Source organism: Bactrocera neohumeralis, unplaced genomic scaffold (assembly GCF_024586455.1).
Source record: "Bactrocera neohumeralis isolate Rockhampton unplaced genomic scaffold, APGP_CSIRO_Bneo_wtdbg2-racon-allhic-juicebox.fasta_v2 cluster09, whole genome shotgun sequence".
NCBI classification, from domain to species: domain Eukaryota; kingdom Metazoa; phylum Arthropoda; class Insecta; order Diptera; family Tephritidae; genus Bactrocera; species Bactrocera neohumeralis.
In genome coordinates, this window is record NW_026089622.1 from 22,168,097 (window position 1) to 22,189,537 (window position 21,441).

Here is a 21,441-nt window from a genome sequence, read left to right on the forward strand (position 1 = left end):
CCAAGGCTGTGTACTAGGGCCGCTACTGTGGAATGTTTTGTATGACGGTGTGCTACGACTCCCATTGCCCAAAGAAATTCAGATAATCGGGTACGCTGATGATATAGCAGTAACGGTAGTGGCGAAAAAAATAAGCCAGATAGAGTACCTGTGCAACCACGCGGCGATTAAAATAAAAGAATGGCTCACGAAAGCAAAGCTCCAGCTAGCAAGCCAAAAAACCTAAGCGGTGCTGATAACGAGTAGGAAAAAACTAGAGACGACTACGCTCAACATTGATGGATACAATATCCCAACGCAACAGTCCTTGAAATACCTAGGTGTAATTATTGACGCGAGGCTAAACTATCGGGCCCACATCGCGAAAGCCTGTGAGAAAGCAGCAAAGGTGACGGCTGCATTAAGTAGAATCATGGCCAACATAGGTGGACCAAGTCAGAATATGCGCGCTCTTCTGGCAAAAGTTAGCCAATCAGTTCTAATGTACGCCGCACCCATATGGGGACCAGCATTGCTGCACAAAACGTATGCGAATGCGGCAAAAGCAGAAGTCCGGTTAAGTGCAATCAGGGTAGCGTGCGCTTTCCGGACTGTATCACACGAAGCGGCTGGAATTATTTCAGGTATCATGCCTCCAGATATTATGGCAATGGAGCTAAAAAGAATGTATGACAGAGCGAAAAACGCGGGCAGACGACTAAATAATCAAGAAAAACAGCAAGAAAGACAAACCAGCCTTAATGAGTGGCAAAAACGATGGGACGAAACAACAAAAGGTAGATGGACACACACGCTGATCAGAAACGCAAATGTGGGTAGAGCGACAACACGGAGAAACGGACTATTATTTGACACAGTTCTTGACTGAGCACGGTTGCTTCAGAGAGTATTTACACAAATATAGACATGACGATGGACTTGAATGCTCTTTTTGTGGAAACGGAAATTTTCTTTCTGTGCCCCCGTTATAAAGAAGAAAGAGAGAAACTAGAGAAACTACTCTCAGAGAGGCTAACCCCTGAAAACATTGTACCACACATGCTACGTTCCGAGCAGGTGTGGAACTTTGTTAGAGAATGGAGCGCGGCAGCCCTAATAGAACTTAGACGGAATGAATGGCAAAGAAAGAGCGATAGACAGGTGATTCACATGGAGTTGGTAAATATATAGATCGAGAGCCAATCGGCTAAAGCTTATCCTTTTGAAGAAATGTCTAGCGGCGGTCCCGCAAGGAAAATAAATATCTAGAGGAGACGGAGTTAGGGTTTAGTACGTAGGCATCTTACCCCGCAGGTTCTGCACTTGGAAACAATGGCAGCACATGCGCGTGTGGGATGAATCGTGCATGCCGTCTGAAACAGGACGGTATCTTTCGAAGATTCCCCCTCCGGTAACAAAAGCCGCAAAGACTTTACAAAATTTAGGAGAAGCACGATACTTCTCTACACTAGATTTAGAATCAGGAGTTCATCAGATCAGATAGGTCTACAACTTTGCTTCCGCCGTTTTTTTTGTAAATTTAAGGTTTTATCGCATGAAAACGGTTACAAAAATGTTATTCAAAATATTGGCCGTCGCTAGCTACTACTTTTGACCATCTTTCTGGCAGCATGCGTATTCCGTGACGAAAGAAATCCTCATCTTTCGAGTCGATCCAAGTATCAATCCAATTTTTAACTTCTTCATAAGAACTGAAGTGCTCGTTAGCTAGACCGTGTGCCTTCGAGCGGAACAAGTGGTAGTCAGATGAAGCAACGTCTGAAGAATACAGCAGGTGGGGTAAGATCTCCCATTTCAGCGTCTCCAAATATTTTTTGACCACCTTTGCGACGTGAGGCCGAGCATTGTCATGCTGGAGAATGACTTTATCGTGTCTTTCCTCGTACTGTGGCCATTTTTCTTTTAGTGCTCGGCTCAAACGCATCAATTGCGTTCGGCATCGATCTCCTGTGATGGTTTCACTTGGCTTTAGCAGCTCATAATATATCACCACCAACTGATCCCACCAAATGCAGAGCATGACCTTGGCGCCGTGAATGTTCGGTTTTGCCGTCGAAGTGGAGGCATATCCAGGCTTTTCCCATGACTTTCTTCGCTTAGGATTATCGTAGTGGACCCATTTTTTGTCGCCAGTTACAATGCGATGTAAAAATCCCTTTCGGTTGTGCCTTTGAAGCAGCTGTTCACATGCAAAAAAGCGCCGTTCGACATCTTTTGGTTTCAAGTCGTAAGGAACCCAGTTTCCTTGTTTCTGAATCATCCCCATGGCTTTGAGGCGTTTTGATATGACCTGCTGTGTCACTTGTAATGATTCGGTCAATTCCTCTTGGGTTTGAAACGCATCTTGGTAGAGTAATGCTTCCAATTCAGCATCTTCGAAAATCTTCTCCCTTCCACCACCATGCCGGTCTTCGACTTCATAATCACCATTCTTAAAACGTTGAAACCATTCGCGACATGTTCTTTCACTTAGGACAGCCTCACAAAGCATTCGATGAGCCTCAGCCGCACTTTTCTTGGAATTAAAAACGAAAAGCAAAATTTCCCGCAAATGTCGAGAATTCGGCTCAAAAAGTGATATTTTCAGTTGAGAATAAATTTTGGATGCAAAAAGATCTCTACACATATTTTGTTGGATTAGTGTTGACACAAATGTCCAAGATCGATATAAAACGATTTAATCGATTTAATCGACCAGTGCTTGACCCTAGAGACATCTATTGGAAAACGGCGGAAGCAAAGTGGTAGACCAATATTCAACAACACCTGAGCAACAAATGAAAGACATCACCAACATAGTACAGACGTTGCATAAAGCCAACATGAAAATCTCAAAGCAAACTCAAAATTCTTTCAATAAAAAACCGAATTCTTACGACATAGAGGTAATAAATAAATACAAAAACCTTACCACACTTAAATCATTAAGATCATAATTTTGCAACATGTTGTATAGCTTTGTTCACCCAACGGATGTACGTATATATATATAAATGATCAGGATGAGGAGACGAGTTGAAATCCGGGTATTGCCTGTCTGTTCAAACCCCTAGGTACTAAATTTGGGAACCCCAGTATCTACGGTTGACTTTCGACAGAAAATATCGCCCAAAGTGTGAGACATATAATTAAAATTTGTAGAGAATTTTTTCCTGATAATGGAATGTCTGTTTAACAAATAATGGGTTGAATCGGGAAAATACTTCCTTTTGTTCCTTTCCGGGTGACTTTATACCGCATAATCGGCCAATATGTCAATTACCTTAATAATATAAAGAGAGTGTGTTTTGCTCATGACTGTGTATCTTTGCGTGTAAATTGGGCGAAAACTTGCCCTACCTCCACATAAGTAATATCAGGATTTTCGAACATCCTTCTGACTTTACTCTATATTATTGATGATTGCATGTGAAGAACCTTGATGAAACTTGGCGAGCATTTTATTAGTCTATGGCATTTTAGTTGAATGTAGCATTGGTTAAAATAGATAAAGCCGAGGCAATACTACACCCAACTACTACTTATAATGATTTTCGTTATTCTAACAAATTTTATGCTGAATATATCGGCATGAGTATTATTTATATAACATAAAACAAAACAATAAGTTTTTATTTACTGCACTATGTGCTTACTTTGAGCTTTATTTCAAACTGAGTACTTAATTCTATTGTTAGTTATTATTAAGCTAAGCTCGAGCCCTATAAGTGCCTAGTCATCAAAATTAGATTTGCGCGAATTTATGTTGTGTTAACACCTCCTGCGAAATTCCAATCGTCTCCGATTGGTCTTTAAAAGCATGGTATGTCGTTAAGACTTTTATGTCTTGCAACTTTCCTTGTCGATTCCTTGAATCGCCTCCGCGTTTGAATGGTGATTTTCGCCATTTTTCGTGTCCGAATTTTAAGAGCTAGAATTATGATTATAACAAATACCAAAATACCGAAATGAGTTAGCATACTAGACTTGACTAATATATTTAGAGAGCTAATATTTTTTTATATTTTTAATATTAAGCTCTCTCATAAACTTTAGAGATAGTACTTCTTCGTACTCGGATCGAGAATTTGAATTATGCATTAATGCAGGCAATGGTCTCAGGCTGTGAGCTTCTAAGGCAGTAAAGTTTAAATTGTTAATTTTTATTGTTTCATTAAAAAACAAACATGTCATTTATCTTGTGAGCCTCTTCATTCGATATTATGAAACTGTTTATTATGTTTGCTTCGGTAACATGTATTGCTCTTCTTTTATTGTATCAATTTTAAATTATTATTAAAGTATTAGTGAGGTGTGATGATAGTAATATTAGTTATTTTAATTTCTTCTGCAATGAATGGGTGCAAGGGAGGGGAAGGTGGGATATTTTTTGTGAAGTGAATATTTATGTCATCTAGAATTATGGAGTATTCGGTAAGGTTGATGAAGTGAATGAATCCTGTAAGTTCCAGACTGCACTTTTCCGATGCCATTTTCGATGGTAACGATTTCGGATGGAGAGTAATCGAGTACTTCAACCGAAGCATAGCAAAAGATGTGAGGGGTTACGGAAATTAGTGATCTAAAAGAAGATATGATTATATTAGTTTCTTATACGATCTGTGTGGACTATTTTGCCTGATTCCGTTTTTACTTTGGAATGTCTTTTTTCCTTAACTATTTTCTCTTTGTACCTTTTTGAAAGTTTTGACCCTAATATTTTATTCTGTTTAACAAAAATTTTGTCTCCTCTTCTATAGTCAATAGTTTCCTTTCTATGTTTATTATGATATTGCCGGTCCTTTTCCTGTTTCTCTTTAAATTTTTCTAGAACCTTCTTCATAGTTTCTTCTCTATTAGTGGCATTTGGGGTAGGTCTACCGAAAAATATGTCAACGGGTTTTTTTCTGTAACAGAGTGAACAGAATGGTTGTATTCGTTTTCAGACCATTCCATTAATTTGTCCACATTTTTATCAGGGTGTTCCTGTTTTAAGCATCTCATAATTTCTGATGTTGAATGGAACCGTTCTATTTATAGGGTGGTGCAGTGAATATTTTCATATTGAATTCATTTTCTAACATGAATTTTATTGGTTGAGAATTAAATTTCTTTTCGGAACTCCAAAGTAAAATATTATTTCTTTTATAATGGCTAATTTGGAAAACTTGTCAATAGAAGTCAGTACCAGAGAATGTACATTTATAAAGAAAGTTCATGGTGTGCCGGTTGTCAAAATGTTCCTCTTTTTAGAGGGGTTGAGTTTTCTATTATTGGATTTCACCACAAAAATATTATTAGCGAATTTCACCCATATTTAACATGAAAGGGTCGAAAATAGCAGAATTGAATGAGAAAAGTGATGCTAATTTCAATGTACGCTTACAGATTCGCATATTTACAATGCGCAAGCGACTTAATTAATATAATTATAATTAATATATATTTTTTTAGTTATATATTTATATACATACATATGTATTTACATATTTACTTTGGGCATTTGAAGTTTTGATAAAATTTTAAGTCATATGCATACAATTATGTGTACATGTAAACGATTTTATAAAACCATGCTCATAATGCAAATTTGAAAGAATCATTCGCATTATGTTTGTAAATTTGTATACACACAACATGTAAATATATACACCCATTGCTTCATACAAAAACTTCGTTGTCACAGACAACCAAACTTTGTCAAAAAGTCAATGGTAGAAAATCGGAGCTGTACCGAAACCGCTTCCCTTGCCACTGTACAGCTCTGCGTACAAACCAGCGTAAATATGTATAAGTATGTTTGTGTGTGAGCTTGCATACATATCAACGCAGCTGCGTAAAAATATTTCAGAATTACAAAATATTTTTTACATTCGTTGACAAATACAGTCAATCCTGGTTCTGTGCCACAATCAAAGATACAGATATTTATAGTTAGTTAAAAATAAAAATATAATATGGTACATAAGCAGACTGCGGATACTTAAATGAGTCCTAATTAAAACAGTAATTTGTAGGTATTTCAAAAAACAAATCGTGAGCTGGAGCAAGATATAATATAGGCTGTGATGAGGGAGAGATTTGATTTTCAGTTAAGCGGAGTACTACATAACCGGGATTGACTGTACACATAAATCAGAATAATATTGAATATTTTCTTTGAAATATTTCTTGACTTGAAAATCGACAAATAAACTATGTTGTCAATTTTATTCTATATATATATTTGCGGGGTTGTCACTTTTTTTCCATAAAATTTCAGAAATATATTCAGTTTAGGATTTTTAGCTTTTGAAATCGTCGCGCAAAGACGCTTGTAGGCAAGGCATGCTCGGGGAGATGTAATGGCATCTGCTTTTATGAATGAATCGATTATGCTTTTTGAAAGTACGTTTGCGTTCATGAATGAAAATTTTGTTGTTGTATAATTTACTATAAATTTTGACGTCGGCAATTTGGCTACCATATTGGTTTCTGATGCTTTTTCAACCGATTATTGTTTTTGTAGAACAATATTTGTAGTTTTTGCGGGTGACATATCCACGTGTGAACGCATGTAAGTATGTATGTCGTGTATGCATTGTTTGTGTGGGAATGTCATACGCACATATTTACATGTGTACTGAAATTAATATTGTAAGTATGTATGATTTTTTTTGTGACTATTGCTGTTTTTCCAGAAGAATGTTTGTATTTTTTGATTTACATGCCGTCGCATATATTATTTGTGTGAGAATGTCATACGCGCATACATACATATGTGTGTACGTAAATATAGAGAAGCGCGCGCTTTTTATATTACTGACAAATAATTATATCTTGACTTGAAATTGATTTATACTTGCATACATACTTATCTGCAGGATAGATGCGTATGAAAGTTTTAAATGATAAAAGGTGTGATTTACATACTTATATTATTATTGTAATATATTATGTTTTTAGGATATTAGGATAATATATCATATATGTATATAGTATATATACTTGTATATGAAATGATATTATATTATCAAAGATAAGAAATATTTAACAAGTAGCTCGTTTGCCCATTAACTACAAATATTACCTTGAAAATAGCATAATTTAATAATAATGTTATCAATTTTGCATGAATTCACTAAAATTCGCAAAATGATATTCATATCAATTGATATGATTGCATGTAGGTGTGTTATTATACGCGGCAACTTTTGTTGCGGCAATTCTTGGTTTATAGGCGAGGGGGCGACGAGAAGGGGAGAATCGCGCCGAGTTTCCAGTGTTCAGCAACACGCTTTGTGTTCTTATTCGTAACAGTTCGTTGCGACGTTTTTCGGCATTCGTGTTCTTTCTTTCGTAGTACATAGTTGCAGTTGCGTATATTTTTTTGAAATTAATATTTTGAATATATTTAAAAAATTTAATTTCATCTTTTGGTAAGTAATTTGCAAATATGTATGCAAATATACATAATATAATATAAATATTTTCGAAAATGGAGTATGACGAAAAAATCGAATTAATTAAAGATATTGTGAAATGTATGGATGAAGCCATACAAATTGATTCAGACGATAGTGAAAAGGATGATATATGTGATGGTCTATTATATAATCTTGGTTTTAATTTTGAATTATAAATAAAATGTATTTCTTAATTGACAGAACTGATTTATATACATATGTGATAGAGTGGCCCAAATATCTATAAGGAAAAAGAAACGACAGTGGGTTAAAGTAAAGTGAAAGAGAATGAGAAAAAACTCGAACAGAGTTGCGCAACACAAGTTGCTCGTGTGAATGTAATGGGCGACAGCAAAAGAGAATCGCCCGAGAATTAGCAACAAAAGTTGACGCGTGTAATAACAGACTAACGTAAAAAATATAATTCAAAAGGCCAACATGCGTCTGTAAAAGCAATGTTTATTTCTGAGCATAATTTTCACTGAATTCTCTGCTCTGTTCACTCATTTCTGTTAAAGTTTTTCCTGCCGAGCCAAAAGTGATGAAATCCCCTAATAGAAAATTCATGGCTCTTGACAGTTCACACGCTTGTCCGTAGTTGGACCTTCTCTATAAATGTACGTTCTCTGTCAGTACTTTATGTTTGTCTGTTGAGAAAATGTCTTTGTGAATAGTATGGCCTGGATATTCTGCTAAGGGTGTAGCTCCTAATTTTGCATAGTTTGGGTGAAGATCATAATTATTTTCTTTACAAACTTTGCATAATTTTGTGATTTTTTTGATTTTTTTCGACATAGTGGGGAAATAATATTTTTCCAAAATCTGTAGTATATTTTTTTTCTTTTTCATTTCTTTGAGCACGATTATGTTCCTCGATTACTATTTTATCTTGGGCCTCAGTATTAGTAACATCTTCGACTACTATTTGTGTGAAACGAATTTTGTAATTTGCGAAATGTAGAGGGTAGATTGATTGGATTTTTAGCATAATGGGCTGTTGTTATACCCTGAAGAGGGTATATTAAGTTTCTCACGAAGTTTGTAACACCCAGAAGGAATCGTCGGAGACCCTATAAAGTATATATATAAATGATCAGTATGTCGAGCTAAGTCGATTTAGCCATGTCCGTCTGTCTGTCTGTCCGTCTGTCTGTATATATACGAACTAGCCCCTCAGTTTTTAAGATATCGTTTTGAAATTTCGCAAACATCATTTTCTCTTCAAGAAGCTGCTCATTTGTCGGAACGGCCGATATCGGACCGCTATAACATATAGCTGCCATACAAACTGAACGATCGGAATCAAATGCTTGTATGGAAAACTTTCACATTTGACAAGATATTTTCACGAAATTTGGTATATATTATTTCTAAGGCAGCAATATAATCTCCGAAGAAATTTTTCAGAGGAGTTAACTATAGCATATAGCTGCCATACAAACTGAACGATCGGAATCAAGTTCTTGTATGGAAAACTTTCACATTTGACAAGAGGTATTAACGAAATTTGGTATAGATAATTTTCTAAGGCAGCAATGTAATTTCCGAAGAAATTGTTCAGATCGGTTAACTATAGCATATAGCTGCCATACAAACTGAACGATCGGAATCAAGTTCTTGTATGAACAACTTTCACATTTGACAAGATATATTCACGAAATTTGGTATATGTTATTTTTTAAGGCAACAATGTAATCTCTAAAAAACTTGTTTAGAACGGATTACTATAGCATATATGTAGCTTCCATACAAACTGAACACATAGTTACTAACAGAAATGCACCTGTGAAGGGTATTTAGCTTCGGTGCACCCGAAGTTAACGTTTTTTCTTGTTTTTTTTTACCATTGATTACCGATGGATTAAGATATTTATTTAATAGCGATTTTAGCGTTTCTTCATTGTAAGTTGTTTCAGTTATTAGGTGCCTATGGTACGTAAGGAAAACTATTTCGAATTTGTATGAATTTTTGGAGTCTTCTGATATGAAAATTTGGTTTTTGAAGACGTTAATGGGTATTTCTACTGAAGAAATTAAATTTTTGGAAGAGCTGTTACTACTGTGGATAGTCATTTAAATTAGCGATTGGTGGCCGTGAGAGTAGGTCTGCGACGCTGTTTGTGATGTCTGGTTTATAAATGATTTCGTGATTATATTCTTCCAATTTTTCCTTCCATCTTTTCATTTTTGCATTTGTATTTTTGTTGCAGAGAGCAAAGGTCAATTGTTCGTGATCAGTGTAAATCTTAACCTTTTTTGATCCGTATAGGAAGCATTTCAGGGACTGTAGAGTCCAAATTATTGCCAACATTTCTTTTTCATTGGCGGGAAAAGTTTCCTCCGCTCTGCTTAGAGTTTTTGACAGAAAGAATATTGGCCTACCGTCTTGGGAGAGTACAGCTCCTAAAGCGTAATTTGAAGCATCCGTGGTAAGCTCAAAAGCTTTTGCGAAATCTGGATAGTGAAGTATAACATCGTCTGATTTCAAGCAATTTTTCAGGTCTTTAAAAACTTCTACTTGTTGTGCTGTTAAATTTGAAAGTGTCTTTTTAGACTTATTTTTGAAAACTCTTCCCAGCTCTCCTCTCAGTTGTGCGTACGCTTTTATAAATCTGCGATAATGTCCGGTCATTCCTAAATAGGAGCGTAAATCATGGACAGTTTTGGGCCGTGGAAAATTTATTATAGCTTCTATATTTTTTTGTGTAGTGCGAATTCCATTTTGGCCAACTATTACACCGAGGGATTCGATTTCCTTTTTGATAAATTCACATTTATCGAACTGTACCTTTAAATGCGCTTTTTCGAGAGCGTCAAATATAATTGTAAGACTTCTAAAATGATTTTCTTTACTTTTGCTAAAGATAATTAAAAATCGTCGACATAAACGTAGCACCGAACGCCGATGTGTTTTCGTAGCACATCATCCAAAGTGCGTTGGAAAAGGCAGGTGCATTTCTTAAGCCGAATGGAAGTCGAGTAAATTCGAATTTCCCATTGGCAATGGAGAAGGCGGTCTTCTCAATATCTGCTTCGTTAAGAGCAATCTGATGGAATCCACTCTTAAGGTCAATTGTTGAAAAATATTTATTTGATCCTTGATTAGTTAGAATAGTGGTAATATCTGGAATGGGAAATTTATCTGTTATGGTATCCTCGTTCAATTTACGATAGTCGATTACCATACGGAATTTTTTCAGTCCTGAGGGGCCTTCTTTCTTCGGTACAACTCATACCGGAAAATTGTAAGGAGATTTCGATGGTCGAATAATACCATCTTAAAGTAATTCCTCAATTTGTTTGTCTTTTTATTTTTTTAAAGGCATTGGATACGGGTAAACTTTGGAATATATTGGCCTATCGCTTTTAGTCCTAATTTGGGCTTTAACGTTCGTGACATACAAGTATGTTTATTTTTTATCTGGTTCAGCAAATAGTGTTGGTCAAGTGTTAAATAGTTGTTTTAATTTTTCGTTATCTTCGGGACTCAAATGATTTAGCCTTAATGTAGTGTGCGCAACAGAATTAATTGCTAACTGGTGGATGGGGTATTCGTATTTATTGAGTAATGTTAAGTAGTTCTCGTTAGTAAAAATTACTGCGTTCAAACTTTTCATTGTATCGTTACCTATTATGGCATCAAAGGTTCTTAACTTGGGCAAAATGTTAAATTTTAAATTACCTATTTCATCAACGAAAACAATGATATTAGGGTGATGAGTAATTTTGACTGGTCCACCAACACAATTTGCAATGAAGGGTTTAATCGGAATGGGGTTCCTAATATAAGTTGGACTAATATAATTTTGTTTGATCCGGTATTTAATAAAAATTTTAGTTCATAGCCATTTTTTATTTTGAAAAGATAGTACGGCAGTGAGGAGTTTAGTCTAAAAAATTGATATTGTCACTAGGGGTTGCTTCGATCTCTTCTTGTTCTCCGTTGTATTCGGGTTGGTAGTCCTGCGAGGACTCGTAGTACCCTTCAGGATATTCCAATATTTCGTTATCGTATTGAGTCAGTTTCTGTAACTTCTGTATTGTAGAACCGTTGCATTTTATTAGGAGTCTGCATTATCTGTGATGGTGGTATCTTGCTAGCTTGATTATTACTAGCCTGCGCTAGTTCATTACTAAATGCCTGTGGTTTGTTACTGAATGTTTGCTGCCTGTTATTAAATGTTTGATTTTTTTGATACTAAAGCCTATTCTGATAATTTATTTGCTTTGTTTGAAGAGAGCGATCAACTTCCATTGGTGTAAGAGGTTTTGGAGGAAGAGGTGGTCTAAAATTGGTTGCACTGTGATGTAGTGTCGGTTGTGTCCGTACTGTTGATATGAACTTGGTCTAGGGGATTGGTTGTGAACATTTGTAAGTTCTGGGTAAAAGGGTCTTACTTGGGTTTGAAAGAGTATGATCTTGGTTGATTGTGGCTAATAGGTTTGGTATTGATCGGCAAGCGACTGATACTATTTGCATGGTTTGTCCTGTAATTCATGTTGCCTAATTTGAGACACATGTAGAGAGCCTGTGATAAACTGGTTGGTTCCTTTACACTTAATAGACTGGGTAAGGCACCATTCAGACCTCTTATAAATGTGTCAAGTGCCTTTTCTCTATATGTTGTTGTCATGGCATACAAAGCTTCTTCACCTAACTCCAGGCAATCGATTTTGCCTAGGATAAGCGAGAGATATTGATAAACTTGTTGGTCAAATTCTTCAACAGTGCTAACCCGTTGAGTAAGTGTTATCATTTGATATTCCAACGTGCTAACGTCTCTCTTGTTTGATTAATGTAGCATCAGACATTTTATTATCTTACCCAATTTAATGGGGTGCGGTAAGACTCAAGGGCCGTGTCAGCTTCGCCAACTACCTTGTGTCTTATTGTAGGCAGGATAGCAAAATATTTTTGAAGTTATACTTCTTATACGAGTTATGAAAAGGTTGCGATAGATTCAGGTTGCGCAACCTTGCTCAATATGAATCTACGCAACCTTGTCTGCGAAGATGTTCGAGCAGCAAGCGAAGCGGTGACAATCGGCGATCGCTTGTTCGTTTCTTTCGGCACAGCTCGGCTTTCTACCAACAACACAATGTTGCCATGCTTAAGCTGTTGTTGTTTTTGTAGAACAATGTTTCAATTTTTGGTTGGTGACATATTCAATTTAAAATAAATTCTGTTGGGATTCGAACCTACGTGCTCGTCGTCACTTTTGAAGCGCTTACCACCAACACCACCATTGACACTTGAATTGCGTTGTCCTAATTATGGTTTGGTTATGCATGAAAGAAATATACAATGGATCGCCGATTGTTACCTCTTTCCTTGCTGCTGCTGCGCATATGTATGTTTGTATGCTTGTTCATTATTGAAGTTATAGTCCTTTTTCTTTCCTTTGTCTTTCATTTCTGCGAATTCTCAACTATTTTATGTGCCCTTTTATTGAAATACCCTGCGTTGGCCGTTGAAAAATTAAGACTATACTTTACAGGATTACTTCTGTAGTTAGTCTTCATTTACATTTTTTGGAAATCGACACGCGATGACGAGGTATATCGTTTTATCTGACAGCGTGAGGTTTAAGAAGTTCATTTCTAATTTTGTCTTGTGGCATATTAGAAATGATGTTTCTTCGAAAATCGGTCGCTTACAACGGATAAAACGACTTCTGAGTGGTGATTTTAATGAATGAATTCCTTTTGGTTAAAATGCTCTGCGTTGGCCGTTCAAAAGTTAAGACTATACTTCTCAGGATCATTCATTTCTTCAAAGAAATTAATGACCTTTAGAAATATGCATATTTGCATTATTTCGTTGTCATTTCCATATTCGTAGCAATAGAATTTGTATGGCATAAGTAAAGTAATGGCCGCCGATTGTCACCCCTTGCCGCTGTAGCAGCTTCGCCTACAAACATGCGTAAATATGTATGTATGAATACGTATGATCGTGAATACATATCGACGCAGATTTTTGCGAGAAGCACCAGTAAGTTGAGCAATTTATGATTTTTAGCTTTTGCCATCGTCGCGAAAAGACGACTTGTTGGCAAAGGCATGCTCGGGGAGATAATAATTTATAATAAATTTATAAAATGTGAATTTAAGTTTTCTAGTTTTCTTTCATCCAAAATGATATGCATTTCTTGGAATATCAGTAAGAAATATAACTTCATCCGCGCGTAGGGACTCCACGCACCTTTTTTTTTTAGGTGTTCTTATTCTGTCCGCACATTAATAATATTCTATCTACCGATTTTCGCCATGAACTGAATTCTCCGTTTTTTCCCGAAAATTCTCTTAAACATTTTACCACATACGGAACTCTTTCGGATGCGTCCACGTTAACGCTAAAATCTACAGGATGTTCAACTTCTTCTTCGGTTTGTAGGTGTAGTATGGCCGAAACTGTTTCCGATATTAACGACACGAGTTCTCTTTTTTGATTAGGAGTGAAAGTGGAAGGGATGTTAAGATGTTTGTTCTTCACGACTAATTTTTGATTCACTACCTTTCTTTTACGTTTGAACGATGAAAAATATGAACCTTTTCTTTATAATTTATTAATATTATTTATTCTGAAGTTTATCACTTGTTTACGAACTTAAATAAGCCTTATTATATAAAAATTTTATTTTTAATAATTTTTTCTTATTTTATCTATTTAGTAAAAAATTATTTTACTGAACACTGACTTACATTAATCCTAGCCGCTTCATTATGTCCTTAAATTGCTGAGGTTGATTGCTGGTTAACAATGCTGTTGAGGCTGATAAGTAGTAAATTTGTTGTCAGCACTGGGTCGATGAATGTTGATTGGTGGTTAACAACGCTGCTGGGGCTGATAAGTAGTAAATGGATTGATGATGTTGTTGTTTATTCGTTGCCCTTTAGATTTATATTTTGATTTTTTTTTCTTTTGTTGATTCCTTGAGCACTGTTTGGTAGTCTATTTAAATTTTTAGTCCGACATTTGCAGTCTTAGAAATATTTTATTATTCTTTTATTTTTATTTTATGGTCTAATTTCATTGTAATTTTATTTATTGCTCTTATTTATTTAAAAACATTTTTTTTCACACGATTTTTATGTAGAATTTTAATTTTTTTCAATTCTTGTTATTTTCCACCTTAAACTTTTTAAGTCCATTAAATTCTTATTGATTCTGTTAGTACTCTGGTTGGCGGGTCCGTACGAACCGTCCTTTTCGTAAACGAGGATTATGTTATGACTAAGGGGCCAACTACCAGAAGTTTTTAATAGAAAACGCGAATGTATTAGTTAACTCAAAATTGTTCACTGGTTTACATTTGCGACTTTTAAACTAACTTTCGCGGTGCCTGTTCGGGCGCCACATAAAGTAAAGCAATAAGTTTTTATTTACAGCACTATGTGCTTACTATGAGCTTTATTTCAAACTGAGTACTTAATTCTATTGTTAGTTACTATTAAGCTAAGCTCGAGCCCTATAAGTGCCTAGTCATCAAAATTAGGTTTGCGCGTGTTTCGCTCAACTGCCTAATAATTGGGAGAGCGGATGCGTATGTAGCGCATTCCATTAAACTAAGAGTGCAATAGGAGTCTCAATTGTAAGTTGACTCCTAATTATGCAGACATTGTTGTCAGCGAATTTATGTTGTGTTAACTTATATAAAATTGCTTTAAAATACGTTCTCAAGTATACTGAGCAATATCAAAATTAATGCCATTAAATGATTTCGATGTTCGTCTTCTTTTTTATGATTTGCCAAACGATGACAAAGCTAATGCCAACAGACCAGACCATGATGTTGCAGCAGCCATATGTGATAATAATAACGCCGTCATCGACTTGTGTTATAGGCTTTAGGTGGCTTGGCTCAGTGCGGCACAGAGTTGTTTCTCCGGCGTACAGTGCTCATGCGCAGGTGTCATGCGTTGACAGTTTACAGACGGCGGCATAGGTCGTTGCAACGCATTTATTTACCGGTAGTACGTCATTATTGCATTCGGCTGTAGTATCATATTGCAGCTGTAGTGTGAAGTGTTGGTGTGCCACCGGGAAGATAGTGATTTTTTTACAGATGAGCTTGACCCTAGGATACGCTATTAATGTATGGAGTCAACTGGAGCACCTCAATTTTAGATGCTTCGATTAGACTAACTAAGAGAATTTCGACAGGGTGTTCATTCATAATTGAATGCAAATCATCATGGACAAAAATAGTGGGGTTATTATATCCGCCTTAGCTAGTGTAATTATAAGTATCAAGTTCGATTTTTGAATTATTAATATTCTATTTCTTGCTAATAGTGTTTCATATAAAAGTAGTGTGTCAACCAATTCATTTTTTTAGCTTTAATTATTTCGTTCACCGTGCCAGTATATTATTAATTTGTGTCTGTGTTTTTGTATTAATAACTACCAGCCTATTTTTTGCATCAATTAAATTTGATTCGGACCACCTTACTTTTTCTAAATCAGAGGCATCAGACGTGGCTGCTATTACCTTAAGTGCTAAGATCCGGAAGTCTTAACTTATTGTCTGTGGTGCACTTTTAGAGCTGTTTGTTTTTACAAAATCTTTTTCTCTTACTTCAAATACTCTGTTTTGTCTATTTGGGTTGGATCTTTCAATATTATCATGCTGGGCTTTTGCAATTTTAATTTTAACGCTGGATGCTGAATGCATTATGTCGATGGGTGTTTGGTCTGTGACCGAATATATACATATGTAGATGAATTGTATGTGATTGTAAGTATCAGCTCGACTGTATTTTTGTAGGCGTAAAGCTCTGGCTATAGCTGCGAGTGTGCTGTGAAAGCGTCCCACTTGGCCATTTGAGCAACTGTGTATTGGTGGTGCAATCACAATGTCATGGCCCGTTTTTTACAGGACCATGATAGTTTCTGAATTAAAAGAAGATTTGTTATTGCAGTAAATTGTCTTGGCCTGTGGAAATAAATTCAACAGCTGAGTAATGGGAGGTTTTTCATCCGTTATACGTATTATGCGAGACGCCAGTGTGCGAGCGCCGTTGGCCGTTGAATTTTGAGAATTCGTCAATGCAAGTAAGAAAGAGCTTTTTATCAGTTGAAAAGATATCAATGTGTAGTAGTATTTCTCCAGCGTATGATGGAATTGGTGCCTCCCCAAGCATTTGTTTTTTGAGGTGCGTACTTTGCTTTAGTGCATATCTTGCAATTTATTACTATTTCATCCAACTTCGTCATTTTTGGAAAATAATAATCGCGAAGGATTCTTTTTTATCTGTAATCTCCACTACAATATTTTTGCAGTGCCGGAAATTGGTTACCGGGAAATTATCACCATATCATGTTGTATACTGGCTTGTGTTGGTATATCGCGGTGTATTGCGTGTACTACGTCTGTGTTAATGAGTGGCCTTATTGTTTTGTTTGTGAAATTTATAAGGTGAGTATGATAACTCGTTTCAATGGGAATTTGTCTTCTTCAAGAACGAGTTGATGATTAGATGGTGATCAGTGAAAATATTAATTTCTCTTGCTCCATAGAGGTAATTTTGCAATTTATTGTCATCTATGGATGCGTCAGTAGTTAGATCAAAGGGATATTCCTTAATCTTTCGAAAGCATTATCTATCGAGACCTTTTTGGACATATGCTTGCTCACCAAACCATTTTCTGCTTTGAGAATGGTGGTTAAGGGCCTCGCTATTGCTGCGAAATCCTTAATAAACCCTCTATAGTAAGCAGCTACACTCAGAAGCTTTCATTTAGCTTCCTAAAGTTGATTATCAACGGTTTATTTTGGTTTCCATTGCTGTCTAAATTGCTTTTATACTTTTAAGTATTATGTTTTTGAATTCCTAGTTGGCACTATTATGTCATCTACTACATCTGTGGAGTTTACATCTTGCGAACTCATCATAATATTCAATGAGGCTTATTTTCCCTTGCCTAACTATTTCGTTTTATCTGCGTATGAGCCATGTAGCCGTGCTAAGATTTCTTCGAAATTAAGTACTATGTAATGAGACACAAACACTGCTTTAGCTGAACAGCAATCACCTGCCCTAACAGCAATCTACCGAGTTATCTAAACTTAGAGAAGAAAAACAATCACTATGGTTAATTTACAAAAGAACTCGCACTATTTATAATATTATTAAGTACAAAAGAGCTAATGCAGTGTTTCTTAATGCAGAGGGCTTACTTACAAAAACGTACCGAAGCTATCACTCTCTTAACAAAACCCAAGAAATTATGGGCTGAATCTTAGATGTATAAACACTTCAAATGACCCAATTTTCGACTCAAAAGACATAGCTAATAATTTCGCCTCAGTATGGTCCAATTATTCGAGTGACTCAAATTTCCACGCCTCGTTTGTATCAAATAAAAATGCTCTTCACAGATGAAGGTAAAGTAAAGATCACTCACCCCATCATCTCTATATCTTCAATGTCAGGCAAGACTTTTGGTGCAGACAGCATTTCATATCCCATACTCAAAACCGTCCCTCAAGTCTCAAAAATATTATTATTAAATTATACACAATATTTTATGTCAAAGCTGGAAAAATGCGGTGATAGTAGCCATTCTTAAATCCAATAAAGTGTCTACAGAAGTCCTTGGTTACAGGCCAATATCATTCCACTATCATAACACTGTTGCATGGGCAAACTATTAGAAAAAAAGCATATCAAAACGTATCTCTTGGTTCGCTATAAATAATAACCTTCTCAGCCGAAACCAAGTGCATTTAAGGTAGGGCAAGGCACTATGGATGCTTTACTCTATTTTGATGATTTCGCCAAAAATACTTTATCGAAAAGAAACCACATATCCACTCTAAGTTTGGATTTCGAAAAAGCTTTCGAAAGAGTTAGTTCACATATTATTCTACGACAGCTTGAGAAGTGGCAAATTGGTACACAAATATTAAACTTTATGAAATCTTTCCTAATCAATCGAATAGGTACAATATGTATCGGGTGATTTTTTAAGAGCTTGATAACTTTTTTAAAAAAAAAACGCATAAAATTTGCAAAATCTCATCGGTTCTTTATTTGAAACGTTAGATTGGTCTATGACATTTACTTTTTGAAGATAATTTCATTTAAATGTTGACCGCGGCTGCGTCTTAGGTGGTCCATTCGGAAAGTCCAATTTTGGGCAACTTTTTCGAGCATTTCGGCCGGAATAGCCCGAATTTCTTCGGAAATGTTGTCTTCCAAAGCTGGAATAGTTGCTGGCTTATTTCTGTAGACTTTAGACTTGACGTAGCCCCACAAAAAATAGTCTAAAGGCGTTAAATCGCATGATCTTGGTGGCCAACTTACGGGTCCATTTCTTGAGATGAATTGTTCTCCGAAGTTTTCCCTCAAAATGGCCATAGAATCGCGAGCTGTGTGGCATGTAGCGCCATCTTGTTGAAACCACATGTCAACCAAGTTCAGTTCTTCCATTTTTGGCAACAAAAAGTTTGTTAGCATCGAACGATAGCGATCGCCATTCACCGTAACGTTGCGTCCAACAGCATCTTTGAAAAATACGGTCCAATGATTCCACCAGCGTACAAACCACACCAAACAGTGCATTTTTCGGGATGCATGGGCAGTTCTTGAACGGCTTCTGGTTGCTCTTCACCCCAAATGCGGCAATTTTGCTTATTTACGTAGCCATTCAACCAGAAATGAGCCTCATCGCTGAACAAAATTTGTCGATAAAATATTCCGGCCGAAATGCTCGAAAAAGTTGCCCAAAATTGGACTTTCCGAATGGACCACCTAAGACGCAGCCGCGGTCAACATTTAAATGAAATTATCTTCAAAAAGTAAATGTCATGAACCAATCTAACGTTTCAAATAAAGAACCGATGAGATTTTGCAAATTTTATGCGTTTTTTTTAAAAAAAGTTATCAAGCTCTTAAAAAATCACCCGATACAACGGGATACAACAAGGATTGGCATTGTCTGTTATACTATTTGTAATCGCATTTAACGAAATCAGCACGGTAATCTCTAAACATAAACTCATTTCGCATACTATTTATGCTGATGATGTGCTGCTTTTCTCCAAACAAAATTATCTAAATACTGTAAAAAAATACATTCTTAAAGATCCTTACTGATATTTCAAATTGGTGCGAATATCTCTATAAACAAATGCAAATTATTCCATATTTGTAGAAAACACAAATGTAATAACTTCAATCAACTTACATCACCAATAAAGTTCATATTTACGGAAGCCAGACTCCCATCTATCGAGGAAAGAGTAATACATACTTCGCAAAAGATGATTCCAAAACTACTATTATGCAATAACAATCTTTTATATGGCATAGTAAAAGCCAAATGGACCGACGAGGCAAACTCCAATACTTCCTCCACTATTTCTAAATGCATTAAATTAGCTAAAAATCTATGTATTACAACTACACCGGACGAAAAATCTATTTCATTTGCCTCATCATGCCTACTCAAAGAAACTTCGTCAAAACGCCAAATTAGCGGCAAAACGGCCATTAATTGTTTTCGACTACATCGAAAAAAATGATATAATCCATGTAATCGCTTCAAAACAAAAAGACATTAAAGGCAATGCTTGGAATCACAACACCAATACACCATCTGCAACCAAGAGGGGGAAAAACCTGCATATCCACCATCAGGCCGTTGCCAAGATGTAAAGGCCTTTGTTCGCCTTTGTCTTGGTCATGAGTCATTAACGCATTCCCATTTGTTAAATGGATACCGAATTTCCCCCTGCCCATATTGTAACTCGTCATCCTTAACCATAACACATCTACTAGATAATTGCCCTTTCTTCAACTTAGCAAGAACCAGTATCTATCAGAATAATAAAGTAATTGTAAACATCATTAAAATATCCGAATTCCTATCCCGAACAAGGTTAAAGAAATATATTTAAGTTATCCTTCCATTCTAAATTTATTTATAACATATAATTCTTAGTCCATAAAAACATACTGCTTGTAAATAATTCTTACATGAAGATTCCATCTTTATTATTTAACTCATTTATAATTGTGCCGTGAGTTGAAAACCTCTGTAGTTAGTGCTCCTTTCATTCTATATAACAATAATTGTATTATTATTTTACATATAATAAATAAATAAAATAAATATTTTTCAGTTCAGTTTGTATTTTGTATTTTATCAATAATAATCCTACTTGCTCTGGCCTCGCCGTTACCTTTTTATTGACTGTGAAATTACAGCAACATAATCGTGAAAGGACACAACATAATTGGCGCCCAACGAACGAGAATCTATGATTAGAAATGTCTCGTAATATGCAAGTTCATTACAAATTTTTTTCAAATCATACTTAAATCGTAACAAACTGATGTATTCTATGTTTATATCAAGCTATTCTAAATAAATACTAATATAGAATATAATATAAAAAAGTAAGGAAGAACTAAGTTCGAGTGTCACCGAACATTTTATACTCTCGCATGATAGAGTGATAATCGAGATTTCATTATCCGTCATTTACATATTATTTTATTTTGCTGTAAAATTAATTAGATTAGTAGTTCCTGAGATATGGTTTTTGGTCCATAAGTGGGCGACGCCACGCCCACTTTCTATTTAAATGCCTGGGTGCAGCTTCCTTCTGCCATTTCTTCCGTAAAACTTAGTGTTTCTGACGTTTTTTGTAAGTCGGTTAACGCACTTTTAGTGATTTTCAAGATTACCTTTGTATGGGAGGTGGGCGTGGTTATTATCCGATTTCTTACATTTTTGAACTGTATATGGAAATGTCTGAAAAACTTAGTAGGGGGCGGGGCCACTCCCACTTTTCCAAAAAAATTACGTCCACATATGCCCCTCTCTAATGCGATCCTTTGTGCCAAATTTCACTTTAATACGAGGGGTGCTATATATATTCTGGCCTAGGGCAACACTAAGTGTTGCCAGGTGCAATCTGACATTTCCATTGGAAAGTTTGACAGTTTTTCACATAACATCACTCAGAACGTTTTGTCATTTAATCGTGAATTGTTTTATTTA

The 21,441-nt window shown here is 35.8% G+C and overlaps 1 pseudogene; it reads left to right on the forward strand.

Moving 5' to 3' along the window:
* The first annotated feature begins 12,905 nt into the window (after positions 1 to 12,905).
* On the forward strand, positions 12,906 to 13,108 carry LOC126764808 (small nucleolar RNA U3; annotated as a pseudogene).
* Positions 13,109 to 21,441: the final 8,333 nt, after the last annotated feature.